Below are 16,497 nucleotides of genomic sequence, written 5' to 3'. Positions count from 1 at the left end.
CGGGAAGCACTGGACTGCGAGAGGGCTGGGAGGCGCGATTGGGAGCCAAGCGAGCGGGAGAGACAGAGCCGACCAAGGGAGACTGAGCGAGAGCCAGTCCAGCGGCTGAAACTGTTCTCCGTCAACGGGGTGTACCCAGCGCCGGTAGAGCCGAGCGAGCGGGAGAGAGACAGAGCCCGAGCAAGGGAGACTGAGCGAGAGCCAGTCCAGCGGCTGAAACTGTTCTCCATCAACGGGGTGTACCCAGCGCCGGTAGAGCCGAGCGAGCAGGAGAGAGACAGAGCCCGAGCAAGGGGAACTGAGCGAGAGCCAGCCCAGCGGCTGAAACTGTTCACCGTCAACAGGGTGTACCCAGCGCCGGTTGCCCTGCCGAGAAACGGGAAAGCATAGAAGCCGACGCGCATGCTGTGAACCTGAAAGCCAGCAGCCGTCGCCCGTGGGGAAAGTGTACCCCTCCCGCTAGAGAAGAAACGCGGGAAGCCGCCATTAGGTGGGGAAGAAGACAGAAGCAGGAAACTGCCATTGAAGTGGGCGGGGAGGGAAGATAAGCGCGGGAAACCGCCATTTTCGCCGGAACCGCCATCTTGAAAAAAAAAAAAAAAATTTTAAGAAATATTTCGTGGCGTTTAGCAGGAAGAGAGGAAGATGCCTAAGCGTGGTAACATCAACGATTTAAATTCCGAGGTAGAAGACTGGGCCACGTATGTGGAATGCATTGAGATCTATGGTGAGGCCAGTAAAATAGAAGAAGATGACAAAGCTATAACCTTGCTAAACTCGATGGGCGCGAAGACATACGGGCTCTTGAAGCATCTACTATCATCAGCTAAACCGGCGGATCAGACTTTCGATGATATTGTGGCTGTTCTGAAGGATCACTTGAACCCCACACCGTTGATGTTGGCGGAACAATTCAAATTCTATGCGAGAACGCAACGGAAAGACGAAAGCAACGCAGAATACTTGGTCGAACTGCGTAGACTAGCGAAATACTGCCAGTTTGGAGGGAATCTGACAGAGGCATTGCGAGACAAGCTCGTGTGTGGATTGGCAAAGGAAGGAACGCAAAAGCGACTACTCGAAGAGAACGACCTTACACTTAACAGGGCTGTCCTTATTGCAGCATCGCACGAAGCCGTAGCGAAGGGAACTGCAGAAATGCAGCTAAAGACAGCGGCACTCAGTGTGGATCAAATTACCTCGACAACAACAAAATGTTATCGTTGTGGGAAGACAACACACGACCAGAACCAATGCTGGTTTAAGAACCAGGAATGTAGGAAATGTGGCAAACTGGGTCACATAGCTAAGGTATGCCGGTCAGGGAAGAAGACCAACAACCAAAGGACCAACAACCAAAGGAAGCCATCACAGGAAAAGTACAACAAGGTACACAAGGTGGCTGGGAAGAGTTCAGTCGAACAGAATTCGGACTCAGACCCAAACGGCCAGGAGCTGGGTAGTCTGAGAATTCGCAATGTGAGTAAGGAAGCTGACCTACAAACTATCTGGGTCATGCTAAAAATAGCTGGAGTCCAAGTGAAAATGGAGTTGGACACTGGCTCAGCTCTATCAGTCATAAATCGAAGGGATTACCACCAGCTATTCTCACATATACACTTAAGAGATACCAAGTTCGTATTGCAGACATACACAGGGCATAAAGTATACCCCATGGGAAAAGTAAGAGTCAAGCTGAGAGATAGGGGTAAAGAACACCCAAGAATGAACTTATACGTACTACCTGAGGGAGGACCACCACTTCTAGGACGGGAGTGGATCAAGAAAATAGACATGGAATGGCACTATCTAAAAGCCATAACGAGTGAGGACTCGGTGCAGACAATTAGCTCAGATTCTGAATCGGATGACGATAAGACCAACCCAAATGTGAAAGACAAGGCTAAAATGGACTTGCCGACTAAGGTTGGAAAAACGAAGGCATGCAGAAAGGCTTATGCTCCAGAGAAGAACAAAGTTTCAGAACAGATCTCCACCGAACAACGAAAACATAGTTTGACAGAGAATTCTGAGTCTGTTCAGTTTAAGGACATATCCATGACGGAAGAACACCGAGCTCGGACTCAACTTTATTTCAAATTACGACAACAATTAGAACAATTGAGTTACCGTCTCGTACAAGAGATGAAAACAATGAAAAAGTTCTATGACACCGAATGGGAGAATCTGGAAAGACAACAAAAGCAGCTAGCTCAAGCAGAGAGCGACCATCGAGCCATCATGACCAATCACCGATCACATCTCCCTTATGATGTTCAGGAGTTAGAATATTTGCAGAAAGAAGCAAATGAAGAGGAATCTTCAGGAAGCCAGGATTTTATTCCAGTTCTTCTCTACGACCCCTTACAAGCAGAGTTTGAGAAGTTGAAGGAACAGTATGCACAGGCCCAGGCTACAATCCTGGAGGGGGTTAACTCGGCAACCTCCGAAAAGCTAGTTTCAATGGAAGCTTATGAGCAACTAAAGGTTGAACATGAGCAAGAAGCCCAAAGGCTGCAGGAAATTCTTGATGAGCTCAAGGCCAAGACAGACTCATCGGTAGAAGTTCCATCCATAGATGAGAAATTAGAGGTGAAAGACATGGCAGAACATGAAAGTCAAGATGTCCAAGAACTCATAAAAATATTGAAGGAAACCCAAGACAAATATGAGGCGGCAATGACCGAGGTTCAACAACTTGAAGAACAGATTCAACTGGGAATTCTTTCAGTGAAAGAAAAGGCAACTTTAAGAAACACAGAGACTGTAAGAATGGCCCCTGAACATGAGCTAGAGAGCATCAAGGCGCAACTTCTCCGAGCGCTTAAAGCCAAAGTACAAGAGGAAAAAAAGGTGAAAGCATTGGCGGAAAAGGTGGATGAAATGGAGAAGACTCTGATCCACAGGGTCCCCGGGGAAGAGTTAACGGTCAGCCAACTCCTTCATATGCTGAGAGATAAGGCTCTGCAATGGGAACCATTTGAACACGAGCTTCAATCTTCAAAGGGAAGGGGTTCGGAGCTCTCAAAAGTTTGGGGAATAGTTGAGGTTGCAACACAGATTTTACGGGGCTGCCGAAAGTACGCTGAATCACGTCAATGTGAACTACAGAATGTTGAAACAGCTGCTCCAGTAGAAGGATTGAATAGCCCGATCAATCATCCCCGATGGAAGGGGAAGTATTGGAATCACAAATGAGGTCATTAGTGAAGGATTGGCAGGAAACCCAGGAAGAGCGGGATGAATATGAACGCATGAAGAAGTCTCTTCAGGAAAGATGTCTAGGGAGGGAACAGCAGTCGGCTATGTCCAGTTGGGTAAGGAAGAAGTAGCAGGCCCTCTCGCTAGACTAGCTCAGGACGACACCGAATATTACCATGACCTGTTGAGTGACATGGAATATTACGATGACTTGGTCTGCCCAGCTTGTGATGAAAACTCCCAAAGTGCAGAAATCAGGATGAAGCACTTAATGTCTAAGGAACATAGGGAGATGGTGGCGGTACAGCTGGCAGCGGATAAGGGAGCCCCGAGAGTCTACAAGAAGCAGAAAGGAAAAAGACGAAGCAGAAGACGATAACCATCTAAATCATTATCACTTCTATCAGATCATGCACGTGGGCCCTACGAAGGGGGCCAAATCAGTTGGAAAGTAGGAAAAATTACCAAGGCAGTGCAGCTGTTTGTAAAAGTCAGCACTGCTGGTTCAGCAGGACGGAAGTACAAGCTGTTAAGCCAAGGGAAAGACTATTGGATGAGTCACACTAGAAATGAGAACCGGCTACACCACAGAGATGTTGTTCAGACCGAGTCAAGACCAGAGACTGAATCAGTGAACTGTTCCCGCAGAGACTGTATCTGTGAACTGTGTTCCGCAGAGACTATATCTGTGAATTGTTTTACATGAAGTTGATTATATGTTATGTTTAATGGGGAATAAGTATGTTGTAAGCTAAAAAGGGAGGATTGTAGTGTATGTACCCGTCTACCTTTAAGAGAACTATTGTATGTAACCGTTCACCTTTAAGAGAACTATTTTCGGTGTGGCACTACTTTGTTTGGCTTCTGTATACTGTAATACCGACGGTGACCACACCAGTGTATAAGTGTTGTGTCAGGATTTATTGGGCAGATTCGCCCTGACCTTTGAATAGTAAAGTCCTGTTTTAAGTTACTCTGGTAGTCTGTGTATTAATTAACAAAACAACCCACAGACTTTATAATATCCACCATCACTCTATTGTTATGGAGGTTCGCCCTATATTGGGAATTCAAGTCCCGCAGATCCAAACTGAGATCCTGCTGTCTCAATACACAACTAACAATGTATTTCCACCATCACTCCATTGTTATGGAGGATCGCTCTAGATTGGGAGCTCAAATCCCAGAGATTTAAACTGTGATCCTGTTGTCATAATACACAGATAACAATGTATTTTCACGATAATTCTGTTGTTAAGAAGGATCGCCGTAGATTGGGCTTTCAAATGCTGAAGATGTACACTGAGATCCTGTTGTCTTATTACACAAATAACAACGTCTTTCCACCATCACTCTATTGTTATGGAGCATCGCCCAAGTTTGGGAACTCAAATCCCGAGATCTATACTGAGATCCTGCTGTCTTAATACAGAAATCACAATGAAGCCCCACCATCACTCTATTGTTAGGGAGGACCACTCTAGATTTGAAATCAAATCCTGGAGATGTACACTGAGATCCTGCTGAAATAATACACAAATAACAATGAATTTCCACCATCACTCTTCTGTTTTGGAGGATCGCCCTAGATTGGGCTTTCAAATCCCCGAAATTTACACTGAGATCCTGCTGTCTTAATACACAAATAACAATGTATTTGCACCATCACTCTACTGTTATGGAGGTTCACCCTAGATTGGGAACCCAAATCCCCGTGATTTAAACTGAGATCCTGCTGTCTTAATGTAAAAATAACAATGTATTTTCTCCATCACTCTATTGTTATGGAGGATCGACCTAGGTTGGGATCTCAATTCAGGGAAATGTAAACTGAGATCCTGCAGTCTTAATGTATAGAAAACAATTTATTACCACCATCACTCTTTTGTTATGGAGGTTCGCCCTAGATTGGAAATCCAAATCCCAAAGATTTAAACTGAGATCCTGTTGCCTTAATACACAAATAACAATGTATTTCCACCACCACTCTACTGTTATGGAGGATCGCCCTAGGTTGCGAACCCAAATCCCGGAGAACTAAACTGCGATCCTGTTGTCTTAATGCACAAATAACAATGTATTTCCAGCATCACTCTATTGTTATGGAGGATTGCACTAGATTGGGAACTGAGATCCCGGAGATTTAAACTGAGATCCTTCTGTCTTAATGCACAAATAACAATGTATTTCCAGCATCACTCTACTGTTATGCAGGCTCGCCATAGATTGGGATCCCAAATCCCGGAGAACTAAACTGCGATCCTGTTGTCTTAATGCACAAATAACAATGTATTTCCAGCATCATTCACTTGTTATGGTGGATCGCTCTAGATTGGGAACCCAAATCCCTGAGATTTAATTTGACATCCTGCTGTCTTAATACACAAGTAGCAATGTATATCCACCATCACTCTATTGTTATGGAGGTTCGCCCTATATTGGGAATTCAAGTCCCGCAGATCCAAACTGAGATCCTGCTGTCTCAATACACAAACAATAATGTATTTCCACCATCACTCTACTGTTGTGGAGGATCGCCCTAGATTTGAACTCAAATCCTGGAGATGTACACTGACATCCTGCTGAAATAATACACACATAACAATGTATTTCCACCATCACTCTACTGTTATGGAGTATCGCCCTAGATTGGGAACTCAAATCCCAGAGATTTAATCTGTTATCCTGCTATCTTAATACACAAATAGCAATGTACTTCCACTATCACTCTCTTGTGATGGAGGATCGCCCTAGATTGGGTCCCCAATTCCCAGAGATTTAAACTGAGACCCTGCTGTCTTAAAACACGAATAACAATGTATTTTCATCATCACCCTGTTGTTAAGGAGGATTGCCCTAGATTGGGCTTTCAAATCCCGGAGATGTACACTGAGATCCTGCTGTCTTAATGCCCAAATAACAATGTATTTTCACCATCAATCTGTTGTTAAAGAGCATCGCCCTAATTTGGGCTTTCAAATCCTGGAGATGTACACTGAGATCCTGCTGTCTTAATATACAAATAACAATGCCTTTCCACCATCACTCTATTGTTATGGAGGATCGCCCTAGATTGGAATCTCAAATTCCGGAGATGTACAATGAGATCCTGCTGTCTTAATACAAAAATAAATATTAAGCCCCACCATCACTCTATTGTTAGGGGGAATTGCCCTAGATTTGAACTCAAATCCCGGAGATGTACACTGAGATCCTGCTGAATTAATACACAAATAATATTGTAGCCCCACCATCCCTCTACTGTTATGGAGGACCGCCCTTGCTTGGGAACCCAAATCCCGTAGATGTAAACTGAGATCCTGCTGGCTTAATAAGCAAATAACAATGTATTTCCACCATCACTCTACTGTTATGCAGGATCGCCCTAGATTGGGAACCCAAATCCCCTTGATTTAAACTGAGATCCTGCTGCCTTAATGCAAAAATAACAATGTATTTTCTCCATCACTCTATTGTTATGGAGGATCGCCCTAGATTGGGATTTCAATTGAGGGAAATGTAAACTGAGGTCCTGCAGTCTTAAAGCACAAATAATAATTTATTACCACCATCACTCTTTTGTTATGGAGGTTCGCCCTAGATTGGAAACCCAAATCCCAAAGAATTAAACTGTGTTGCCTTAATACACAAATAACACTGTATTTCCACCGTCACTCTCCTGTTATGGAGGATCTCCCTAGATTGTGAACCCAAAACCCAGAGATAGAAACTGAAATCCTGCTATCTTAATACACAAATAACAATGGGGCAGTAATTCCTCCCCAAACGCTGAAAACCGGCATTTCCTCTCTAACCCAAGAGTTGAAGAGGCTAGCGCGTGCGCTGTAGGGGGCAGCGCGTGTGTCTTGGATTTCCTCTGTTTTGGGGGATTTGCGCATGTGTAAAGGCCTTGGGTCTTTACGCTTGTAAAAAGCACACGTAAGTATTTATTTTTACAGGTATGTGGTGTTTTAGTGCAATTTGGATTATTTTTTCCCACAGGTTTATTATTTTAAAGCATCTACAATACGGTAAGATTAGTTTTAGACACTTTTTATTACAAATTTATTTTTTTCAAAAAAAAAATTATTGTTCAAATTATTTTTTTTAACTTATTTATACTTAATTTAAAGATTGGGATGTTTTTTAAATTTTTATTTAAAGTTTAAATATTGTTTTGGGCCCCCGTAGTTTTCATGAGTTTGACTGTTCTTACTCTCAAACTCATGAAAGAACCTTCCTCTCCCCTGATTGGTTGTACATTGTTCAGCTGATCCCAAGCACATCGCACTAACTACGCCGCTGGATCAGGTCAGCACTGCGTGCTGACATCTGAACCGGGCCTGTGTCAGGAAATGCAAGCAGGCCCGGGCTTCAGATGTCAGCGCGCAGGGTGAGTGCAGATCGGGGGCTTCCACGCGCGGCAAGCCCCCGACACCAATTCTGGGCCAATGTATTGCCACCATCACTCTATTGTTATGGAGGATTGCCCTAGATTGGGAACTGAGATCCCGGAGATTTAAACTGAGATCCTTCTGTCTTAATGCACAAATAATGTATTTCCAGCATCACTCTACTGTTATGGAGGCTCGCCCTAGATTGGGATCCCAAATCCCAGAGAACTAAACTGCGATCCTGTTGTCTTAATACACAAATAACAATATATTTCCAGCACCATTCTCTTGTTATTGTGGATCGCTCTAGATTGGGAACCCAAATCCCTGAGATTTAATTTGACATCCTGCTGTCGTAATACACAAGTAACAATGTATATCTGTAGTGTATGTACCCGTCTACCTTGAAGAGAACTATTGTATGTAACCGTTCACCTTTAAGATAACTATTTTAGGTGTGGCACTACTTTGTTTGGCTTCTGTATACTGTAATACCGACGGTGACCACACCAGTATATAAGTGTTGTGACAGGATTTATTGGGCAGATTCGCCCTGACCTTCGAATAGTAAAGTCCTGTTTCAAGTTACTCTGGTAGTCTGTGTATTAATTAACTAAACAACCCACAGACTTTGCAGTGGCGACGAGTCCGATCGTACCCTGTGGCAACAATACTTCCGAAGCAGTTAACGAGCGTCAAGAAGAGGCAACCGCCCTCGTCGTTCTGCTGGGAGAAAACTCGAGGCTGCAGAACTAGAAAGTAGGAAGAGTTTAGAGACAAAGACTTCCATCAGCAACAGGCACTGACTGTCCCTTCTGCCACGGTGAGGAGTGAGCCGATCAGCACGAGAAGCAAGGCGGCCACAGTGACTGTGAGTAAGGGAAAGTAAAAAGAATAACCGGAGGATAAGGGCGGTGCACTCGACCACGGTCAAGGGGGAAAGGAGCCGGACAGATGTCGGGTCCAGAGGCGCTGAGACTGGGGCAGCGTGGAGCAAGGAAGCTGCGGTACAGACAGGCTGGGGGATGCAACGGCGTCGTGAGACAGCTAGACCGCAACCGGTGAAAAAGGCCGGGCAGCGACCGAAGCCACGAAGCGCTGCGACCGGGAACGTAGGCGCGGGAAGAGATAAACTCAGCCGCAGCCGGGGAGGGAAGCACCGGACTGCGAGAGGGCTGGGGGGCGCGATTGGGAGCCGAGCGAGCGGGAGAGGCAGAGCCGACCAAGGGAGACTGAGCGAGAGCCAGTCCAGCGGCTGAAACCGTTCTCCATCAACGGGGTGTACCCAGCGCTGGTAGAGCCGAGCGAGCAGGAGAGAGACAGAGCCCAAGCAAGGGGAACTGAGCGAGAGCCAGCCCAGCGGCTGAAACTGTTCACCGTCAACGGGGTGTACCCAGCGCCGGTTGCCCTGCCGAGAAAAGGGAAAGCACTGAAGCCGACGCGCAGGCTGTGAACCTGAAAGCCAGCGGCCGTCGCCCGTGGGGAAAGTGTACCCCTCCCGCCAGGGAAGAAACGCGGGAAGCCGCCATTAGTTGGGGAAGAAGACAGAAGCAGGAAACTGCCATTGAAGTGGGCGGGGAGGGAAGATAAGTGCGGGAAACCGCCATTTTCGCCGGAACCGCCATCTTGAAAAAAGAAAAAAACCTTTTAAGAAATAATTCGTGGCGTTTAGCAGGAAGAGAGGAAGATGCCTAAGCGTGGTAACATCAACGATTTTAATTCCGAGGTAGAAGACTGGGCCACGTATGTGGAACACATTGAGATCTGTGGTGAGGCCAATAAAATAGAAGAAGATGACAAAGCTATAACCTTGCTAAACTCGATGGGCGCGAAGACATACGGGCTCTTGAAGCATCTACTATCATCAGCTAAACTGACGGATCAGACTTTCGATGATATTGTGGCTGTTCTGAAGGATCACTTGAACCCCACACCGTTGATGTTGGCGGAACGATTCAAATTCTATGCGAGAACGCAACGGAAAGACGAAAGCAACGCATAATACTTGGTCGAACTGCGTAGACTAGCGAAATACTGCCAGTTTGGAGGGAATCTGACAGAGGCATTGCGAGACAAGTTCGTGTGCGGATTGGCAAAGGAAGGAACGCAAAAGCGACTACTCGAAGAGAACGACCTTACACTTGACAGGGCTGTCCTTATTGCAGCATCGCACAAAGCCGCAGCGAAGGGAACTGCAGAAATGCAGCTAAAGACAGCGGCACTCAGTGTGGATCAAATTACCTCGACAACAACAAAATGTTATCGTTGTGGGAAGACAACACACGACCAGAACCAATGCTGGTTTAAGAACCAGGAATGTAGGAAATGTGGCAAACTGGGTCACATAGCTAAGGTATGCCGGTCAGGGAAGAAGACCAACAACCAAAGGACCAACAACCAAAGGAAGCCATCACAGGAAAAGTACAACAAGGTACACAAGGTGGCTGAGAAGAGTTCAGACGAACAGAATTCGGACTCAGACCCAAAGGGCCAGGAGCTGGGTAGTCTGAGAATTCACAATGTGAGTAAGGAAGCTGACCTACAAACTATCTGGGTCATGCTAAAAATAGCTGGAGTCCAAGTGAAAATGGAGTTGGACACTGGCTCAGCTCTATCAGTCATAAATCGAAGGGATTACCACCAGCTATTCTCACATATACCCTTAAGAGACACCAAGTTCGTATTGCAGACATACACAGGGCATAAAGTATACCCCATGGGAAAGATAAGAGTCAAGCTGAGAGATAGGGGTAAAGAACACCCAAGAATGAACTTATACGTACTACCTGAGGGAGGACCACCACTTCTAGGACGGGAGTGGATCAAGAAAATAGACATGGAATGGCACTATCTAAAAGCCATAACGAGAGAGGACTCGGTGCAGACAATCAGCTCAGATTCTGAATCGGATGACGATAAGACCAACCCAAATGTGAAAGACAAGGCTAAAATGGACTTGCCGACTAAGGTTGGAAAAACGAAGGCATGCAGAAAGGCTTATGCTCCAGAGAAGAACAAAGTTTCAGAACAGATCTCCACCGAACAACGAAAACATAGTTTGACAGAGAATTCTGAGTCTGTTCAGTTTAAGGACATATCCATGACGGAAGAACACCGAGCTCGGACTCAACTTTATTTCAAATTACGACAACAATTAGAACAATTGAGTTACCGTCTCGTACAAGAGATGAAAACAATGAAAAAGTTCTATGACACCGAATGGGAGAATCTGGAAAGACAACAAAAGCAGCTAGCTCAAGCAGAGAGCGACCATAGAGCCATCGTGACCAATCACCGATCACATCTCCCTTATGATGTTCAGGAGTTAGAATATTTGCAGAAAGAAGCAAATGAAGAAGAATCTTCAGGAAGCCAGGATTTTATTCCAGTTCTTCTCTACGACCCCTTACAAGCAGAGTTTGAGAAGTTGAAGGAACAGTATGCACAGGCCCAGGCTACAATCCTGGAGGGGGTTAACTTGGCAACCTCCGAAAAGCTAGTTTCAATGGAAGCTTATGAGCAACTAAAGGTTGAACATGAGCAAGAAGCCCAAAGGCTGCTGGAAATTCTTGATGAGCTCAAGGCCAAGACAGACTCATCGGTAGAAGTTCCATCCATAGATGAGAAATTGGAGGTGAAAGACATGGCAGAACATGAAAGTCAAGATGTCCAAGAACTCATAAAAATATTGAAGGAAACCCAAGACAAATATGAGGCGGCAATGACCGAGGTTCAACAACTTGAAGAACAGATTCAACTGGGAATTCTTTCAGTGAAAGAAAAGGCAACTGTAAGAAACACAGAGACTGTAAGAATGGCCCCTGAACATGAGCTAGAGAGCATCAAGGCGCAACTTCTCCGAGCGCTTAAAGCCAAAGTACAAGAGGAAAAAAAGGTGAAAGCATTGGAGGAAAAGGTGGATGAAATGGAGAAGACTCTGATCCACAGGGTCCCCGGGGAAGAGTTAACGGTCAGCCAACTCCTTCATATGCTGAGAGATAAGGCTCTGCAATGGGAACCATTTGAACACGAGCTTCAATCTTCAAAGGGAAGGGGTTCGGAGCTCTCAAAAGTTTGGGGAATAGTTGAGGTTGCAACACAGATTTTACGGGGCTGCCGAAAGTACGCTGAATCACGTCAATGTGAACTACAGAATGTTGAAACAGCTGCTCCAGTAGAAGGATTGAATAGCCCGATCAATCAATCCCCGATGGAAGGGGAAGTATTGGAATCACAAATGAGGCCATTAGTGAAGGATTGGCAGGAAACCCAGGAAGAGCGGGATGAATATGAACGCATGAAGAAGTCTCTTCAGGAAAGATGTCTAGGGAGGGAACAACAGTCGGCTAACGTCCAGTTGGGTAAGGAAGAAGTAGCAGGCCCTCTCGCTAGACTAGCTCAGGACGACACCGAAAATTACCATGACCTGTTGAGTGACACGGAATATTACGATGACTTGGTCTGCCCAGCTTGTGATGAAAACTCCCAAAGTGCAGAAATCAGGATGAAGCACTTAAAGTCTAAGGAACATAGGGAGATGGTGGCGCTACAGCTGGCAGCGGATAAGGGAGCCCCGAGAGTCTCCAAGAAGCAGAAAGGAAAAAGACGAAGCAGAAGACGATAACCATCTAAATCATTATCACTTCTATCAGATCATGCACGTGGGCCCTACGAAGGGGGCCAAATCAGTTGGAAAGTAGGAAAAATTACCAAGGCAGTGCAGCTGTTTGTAAAAGTCAGCACTGCTGGTTCAGCAGGACGGAAGTTCAAGCTGTTAAGCCAAGGGAAAGACTATTGGATGAGTCACACTAGAAATGTGAACCGGCTACACCACAGAGATGTTGTTCAGACCGAGTCAAGACCAGAGACTGAATCTGTGAACTGTTCCCGCAGAGACTGAATCTGTGAACTGTTTTCCGCAGAGACTATATCTGTGAATTGTTTTACATGAAGTTGATTATATGTTATGTTTAATGGGGAATAAGTATGTTGTAAGCTAAAAAGGGAGGATTGTAGTGTATGTACCCGTCTACCTTTAAGAGAACTATTGTACGTAACCGTTCACCTTTAAGAGAACTATTTTAGGTGCGGCACTAATTTGTTTGGCTTCTGCATACTGTAATACCGACGGTGACCACACCAGTATATAAGTGTTGTGTCAGGATTTATTGGGCAGATTCGCCCTGACCTTTGAATAGTAAAGTCCTGTTTTAAGTTACTCTGGTAGTCTGTGTATTAATTAACAAAACAACCCACAGACTTTACAATATCCACCATCACTCTATTGTTATGGAGGTTCGCCCTATATTGGGAATTCAAGTCCCGCAGATCCAAACTGAGATCCTGCTGTCTCAATACACAACTAACAATGTATTTCCACCATCACTCTACTGTTATGGCGGATCGCCATAGATTTGAACTCAAGTCCCGGAGATCTATACCGAGATGCTGCTGTCTTAATACACAAATAACAATGCAGTCCCACCAACACTCTACTCTTATGGGGGGTTAGCCTGGATTGGATACTCAGATCCCGGAGTTCCAGGCTGAGATTCCTCCCTCTGATTACAGGGACTTTATTTCCACCTTCACTCTACCAATTATGCTACAAATAACCTTAGTAGGGAGAAAGGCTCGGGTACCCGATAGCTGTCGGCGCCATTGGAACTGCTCGGTTTTGCATCAGAGCAGGGAAGAAAACTGGAAAAAAGTTAAAATTCTGTGGTAACGGCACGAATAATGGAAAACCAACACAACACTCAAAATCTAAACAGTTATCCCAGATTTCTGAGATATATTGGGTTACATTGAAATAGGTTACAATATCTGTAGTTACAACCAGGTGAAATAATTGACGTGAAGAGCCAAGAGGAAACGATTTAAACTGAGCCCAGGTTAAATAGGCGACCGCTCCTTGGAACTTTTACTGAATAGAAATGAATGGGAATAAACGAAGTATAAAAGATGTTGAGATATTAGCCTCGATAGTTCTTGTGATTCCGCTGATCATCAGCCACAAGCAGTGACCCGGCTGCCGAGTGGGTGATGGCAGTAAATGCGTACGGTCCTGGAACCACCGAATGATCGAGCGGTAGTTACCGCCCTGTGGCCTTCCCCACTACCAGTCTAATAACAATGATCGGAGTGAAGTGTGACACAGTTCAAAATGTTGGTGTTGGACATGGATGGCGAGCGGTGTGTTCCGCCGTGTGACCTTCCCCACTACCAGTCTAATAACAATGATCGGAGTAAAGTGTGACACAGTTCAAAATGTTGGTGTTGGACATGGATGGCGAGCGATGTGTTCCGCCCTGCGACCTGTCCCACTCGCAGTCCAATTAAAATTATCGGAGTGAAGTGAGACACAGTTCAAAATGTTGGTGTTGGACATGGATGGCGAGCAGCGTGTTCCGCCGGGTGACCTTCCCCACTCCCTGTCCAATAGACTGTAAACCAGGAAGACATATTTAGAATCTCCCGGCAGCACTCGGCCTAAAACACACGGGAAAAATAATAATCCTAAAATAATATTAATCATATTTGAATGTAAAGTTTAAAAAAAAATCAAAAACAGCGCCTTAGACAAGCAATGGGCAGTCGATAGCAGAGATGGGTGGACTCTATACCAAGGACACACGTTACATCACCAGTTACATGGCGACAGCAGCGAGACAGCTCAAAATGATCGGTAAAATGAATCAGTGATCGCAGTGACATACCCGGGACACCAAAAGCTGCGAGAACAGGATAGTAAATGGCGTAGACTGGCCCCGTCACTTGTCCGAGCATTTCTCCAGATCCTCTATCAGCTCGCTTCGAGTGTAGACGAGAATCTGAATCTGCTGTGTGAAATATTCGACGGTCCTTCATTTATACTTGTTGGAATCCTCCAGTGACACAAATAGTCCGAATCACCATTTATGTTAATTGCAGTTATTTGAACAAACAGATCACGTCACTCAGTTTCACTTCATAGTTTTAATAACAATGGATGGGTGTTTCTTAATTTAAAAGAAAACACCCAAATTCCACAATGATAGTTTCATCCAGCGCTTCGGAAAACAATCGGCCCCAAAGGCTCCGGTCTCGGAACAAGAAACGCACGAATTGTTCTTGCTGCTGATTTCTGACCGAAGGCCTCGGGCTGTCGGCTTCCGGCTAAGCATAAAATCATAGAAATTTACAGCACTGAAGGAGGCCATTCGACCCATCATGTCCGTGCCGGCCGACAAAGAGCTATCCAGCCTAACTCCACTTTCCAGCTCTTGGTCTGTAGCCGTGTAGGAGACGGCTCTTCAATTGCATGTCCAAGTAACTTTTTAAATGTAATGAGGGTTTCTGTTGTTTTTAACAAAGCTGCCTCTACCACCCTTTCAAACAGTGAGTTCCAGAAACCTAGCACCCTGTGAGTGAAAAGAATTCTCCTCAACTCCCCTCTAAACCTTCCACCAATTACTTAAAATATATGCCCCCTGGTTATTGACCTCTCTGCAAAGAGAAATAGGTCCTTCCTATCCACTCTATCTAGGCCCCTCATAATTTTATACACCTAAATTAGGTCTCCCCTCAGCATCCTCTGTTCCAAAGAAAACAACCCAGCCTAATCCATCGTTCCTCATAGCTAAAATTCTCCAGCTCAAGCAACATCCTTGAAAATTTCCTTTGCACCCCCTTTAGGGCAATCACATCCTTCCTGTAATGTGGTGGCAGAACTGCACGCAGTATTCTAGCTGCGGCCTACCTAGTGTTTTATACAGTTCAAGCATAATCTCCCTGCTCTTATAATCTATGCTAATAAAGGCAAGTATCCTGTATGCCTTCTTAACCACCTAATCTACCTGTCCTGCTACCTTCAGGGATCTGTGGACATGCACTCCAAGGTCTCTCTGATCCTCTGCACTTCTCAGTGTCCTAGCATGTATAGTGTATTTCCTTGCCTTAATAGCCCTCTCCAAATACAGTACCTCACACTTTTCCAGATTGAATTGCATTTGCTACTGTTCTGCCCACCTGACGAGTCCATTGATATCTTCTTGCAGTCTGCAGCCTTCTTATTCATTATCACCCACAATGGCCAATTTTGTATCATCTGCAAACTTCATAATTATACTCCATTACCAGTTCCTGCTTTCCGATAAAACGAAAGCAGTGGTTTTAACCTGAAATTGTTGAACTCGATGTTGAATCCAGAAGGTTGAAAAGAGATGTCTTTGCTGATGCTTTTTAATAGATAAAACACCAGAAAACCAGGAGAACTGCCCCTCTATTTCTCGAATAGTGCCATAGGATCTTTTACATCCACTCGAGAGAGGAGATGGGGTCTTAATTTAAGTTTCTTCTGGAAGATGTCACCTCCGACAGTGCAGCACATCCTCAGTACTGCGCTGGAGTGTCCGCCTCAATCATGTGCGCAAATCTCTAGAGTGGGAAATCAACCCGCAACCTTCCGACTTAGAGGTGCCACTGAGGCAAGGTTGAAACTGAATGAATCCTTCATTGTCTCCTTTGAAATTCAGTTTTTTTTAAAGAGTTGCCCGTGCGTAAAGGCCTCCGGTTTGTACGCGTGAAAAAAGCAGACGTAAGTACTTAGGCCTAGAAATTCAGTATAGCCACTTTTGGGGCGGTAAAGTCAGGCGGGCGCTAAAGTTAGCGCCCGCCGGAAAGTGGAGGCCACTTCGCCGAAATTCAGTAGCTTTGGCCAAGGAGTTTGGGAGAGCGCTGAAACTGGCGTTGCACTCCTATCTTTAGGCGCTAAGCCGGCAGTGCGGACTGATAACGCCGAGGCCGGGCGCAGCGCAGGTGCGGTCATGTTTTGATTGACAGCAGACACCCTGACGCCGGCCAGCTCTTGAAGGGCGAAGGTCCGACTTTGTCTGCAGCCACGCCCTGGATAGTGGAGCCC

The sequence above is a fragment of the Somniosus microcephalus genome, chromosome 4 (genome assembly GCF_052327205.1).
Source record: "Somniosus microcephalus isolate GS21.2 chromosome 4, FLI_Smic_1.0, whole genome shotgun sequence".
Taxonomy (NCBI): domain Eukaryota; kingdom Metazoa; phylum Chordata; class Chondrichthyes; order Squaliformes; family Somniosidae; genus Somniosus; species Somniosus microcephalus.
The sequence above is the reverse complement of the archived record's forward strand: the minus strand, read 5'-3'. Positions refer to the sequence as shown.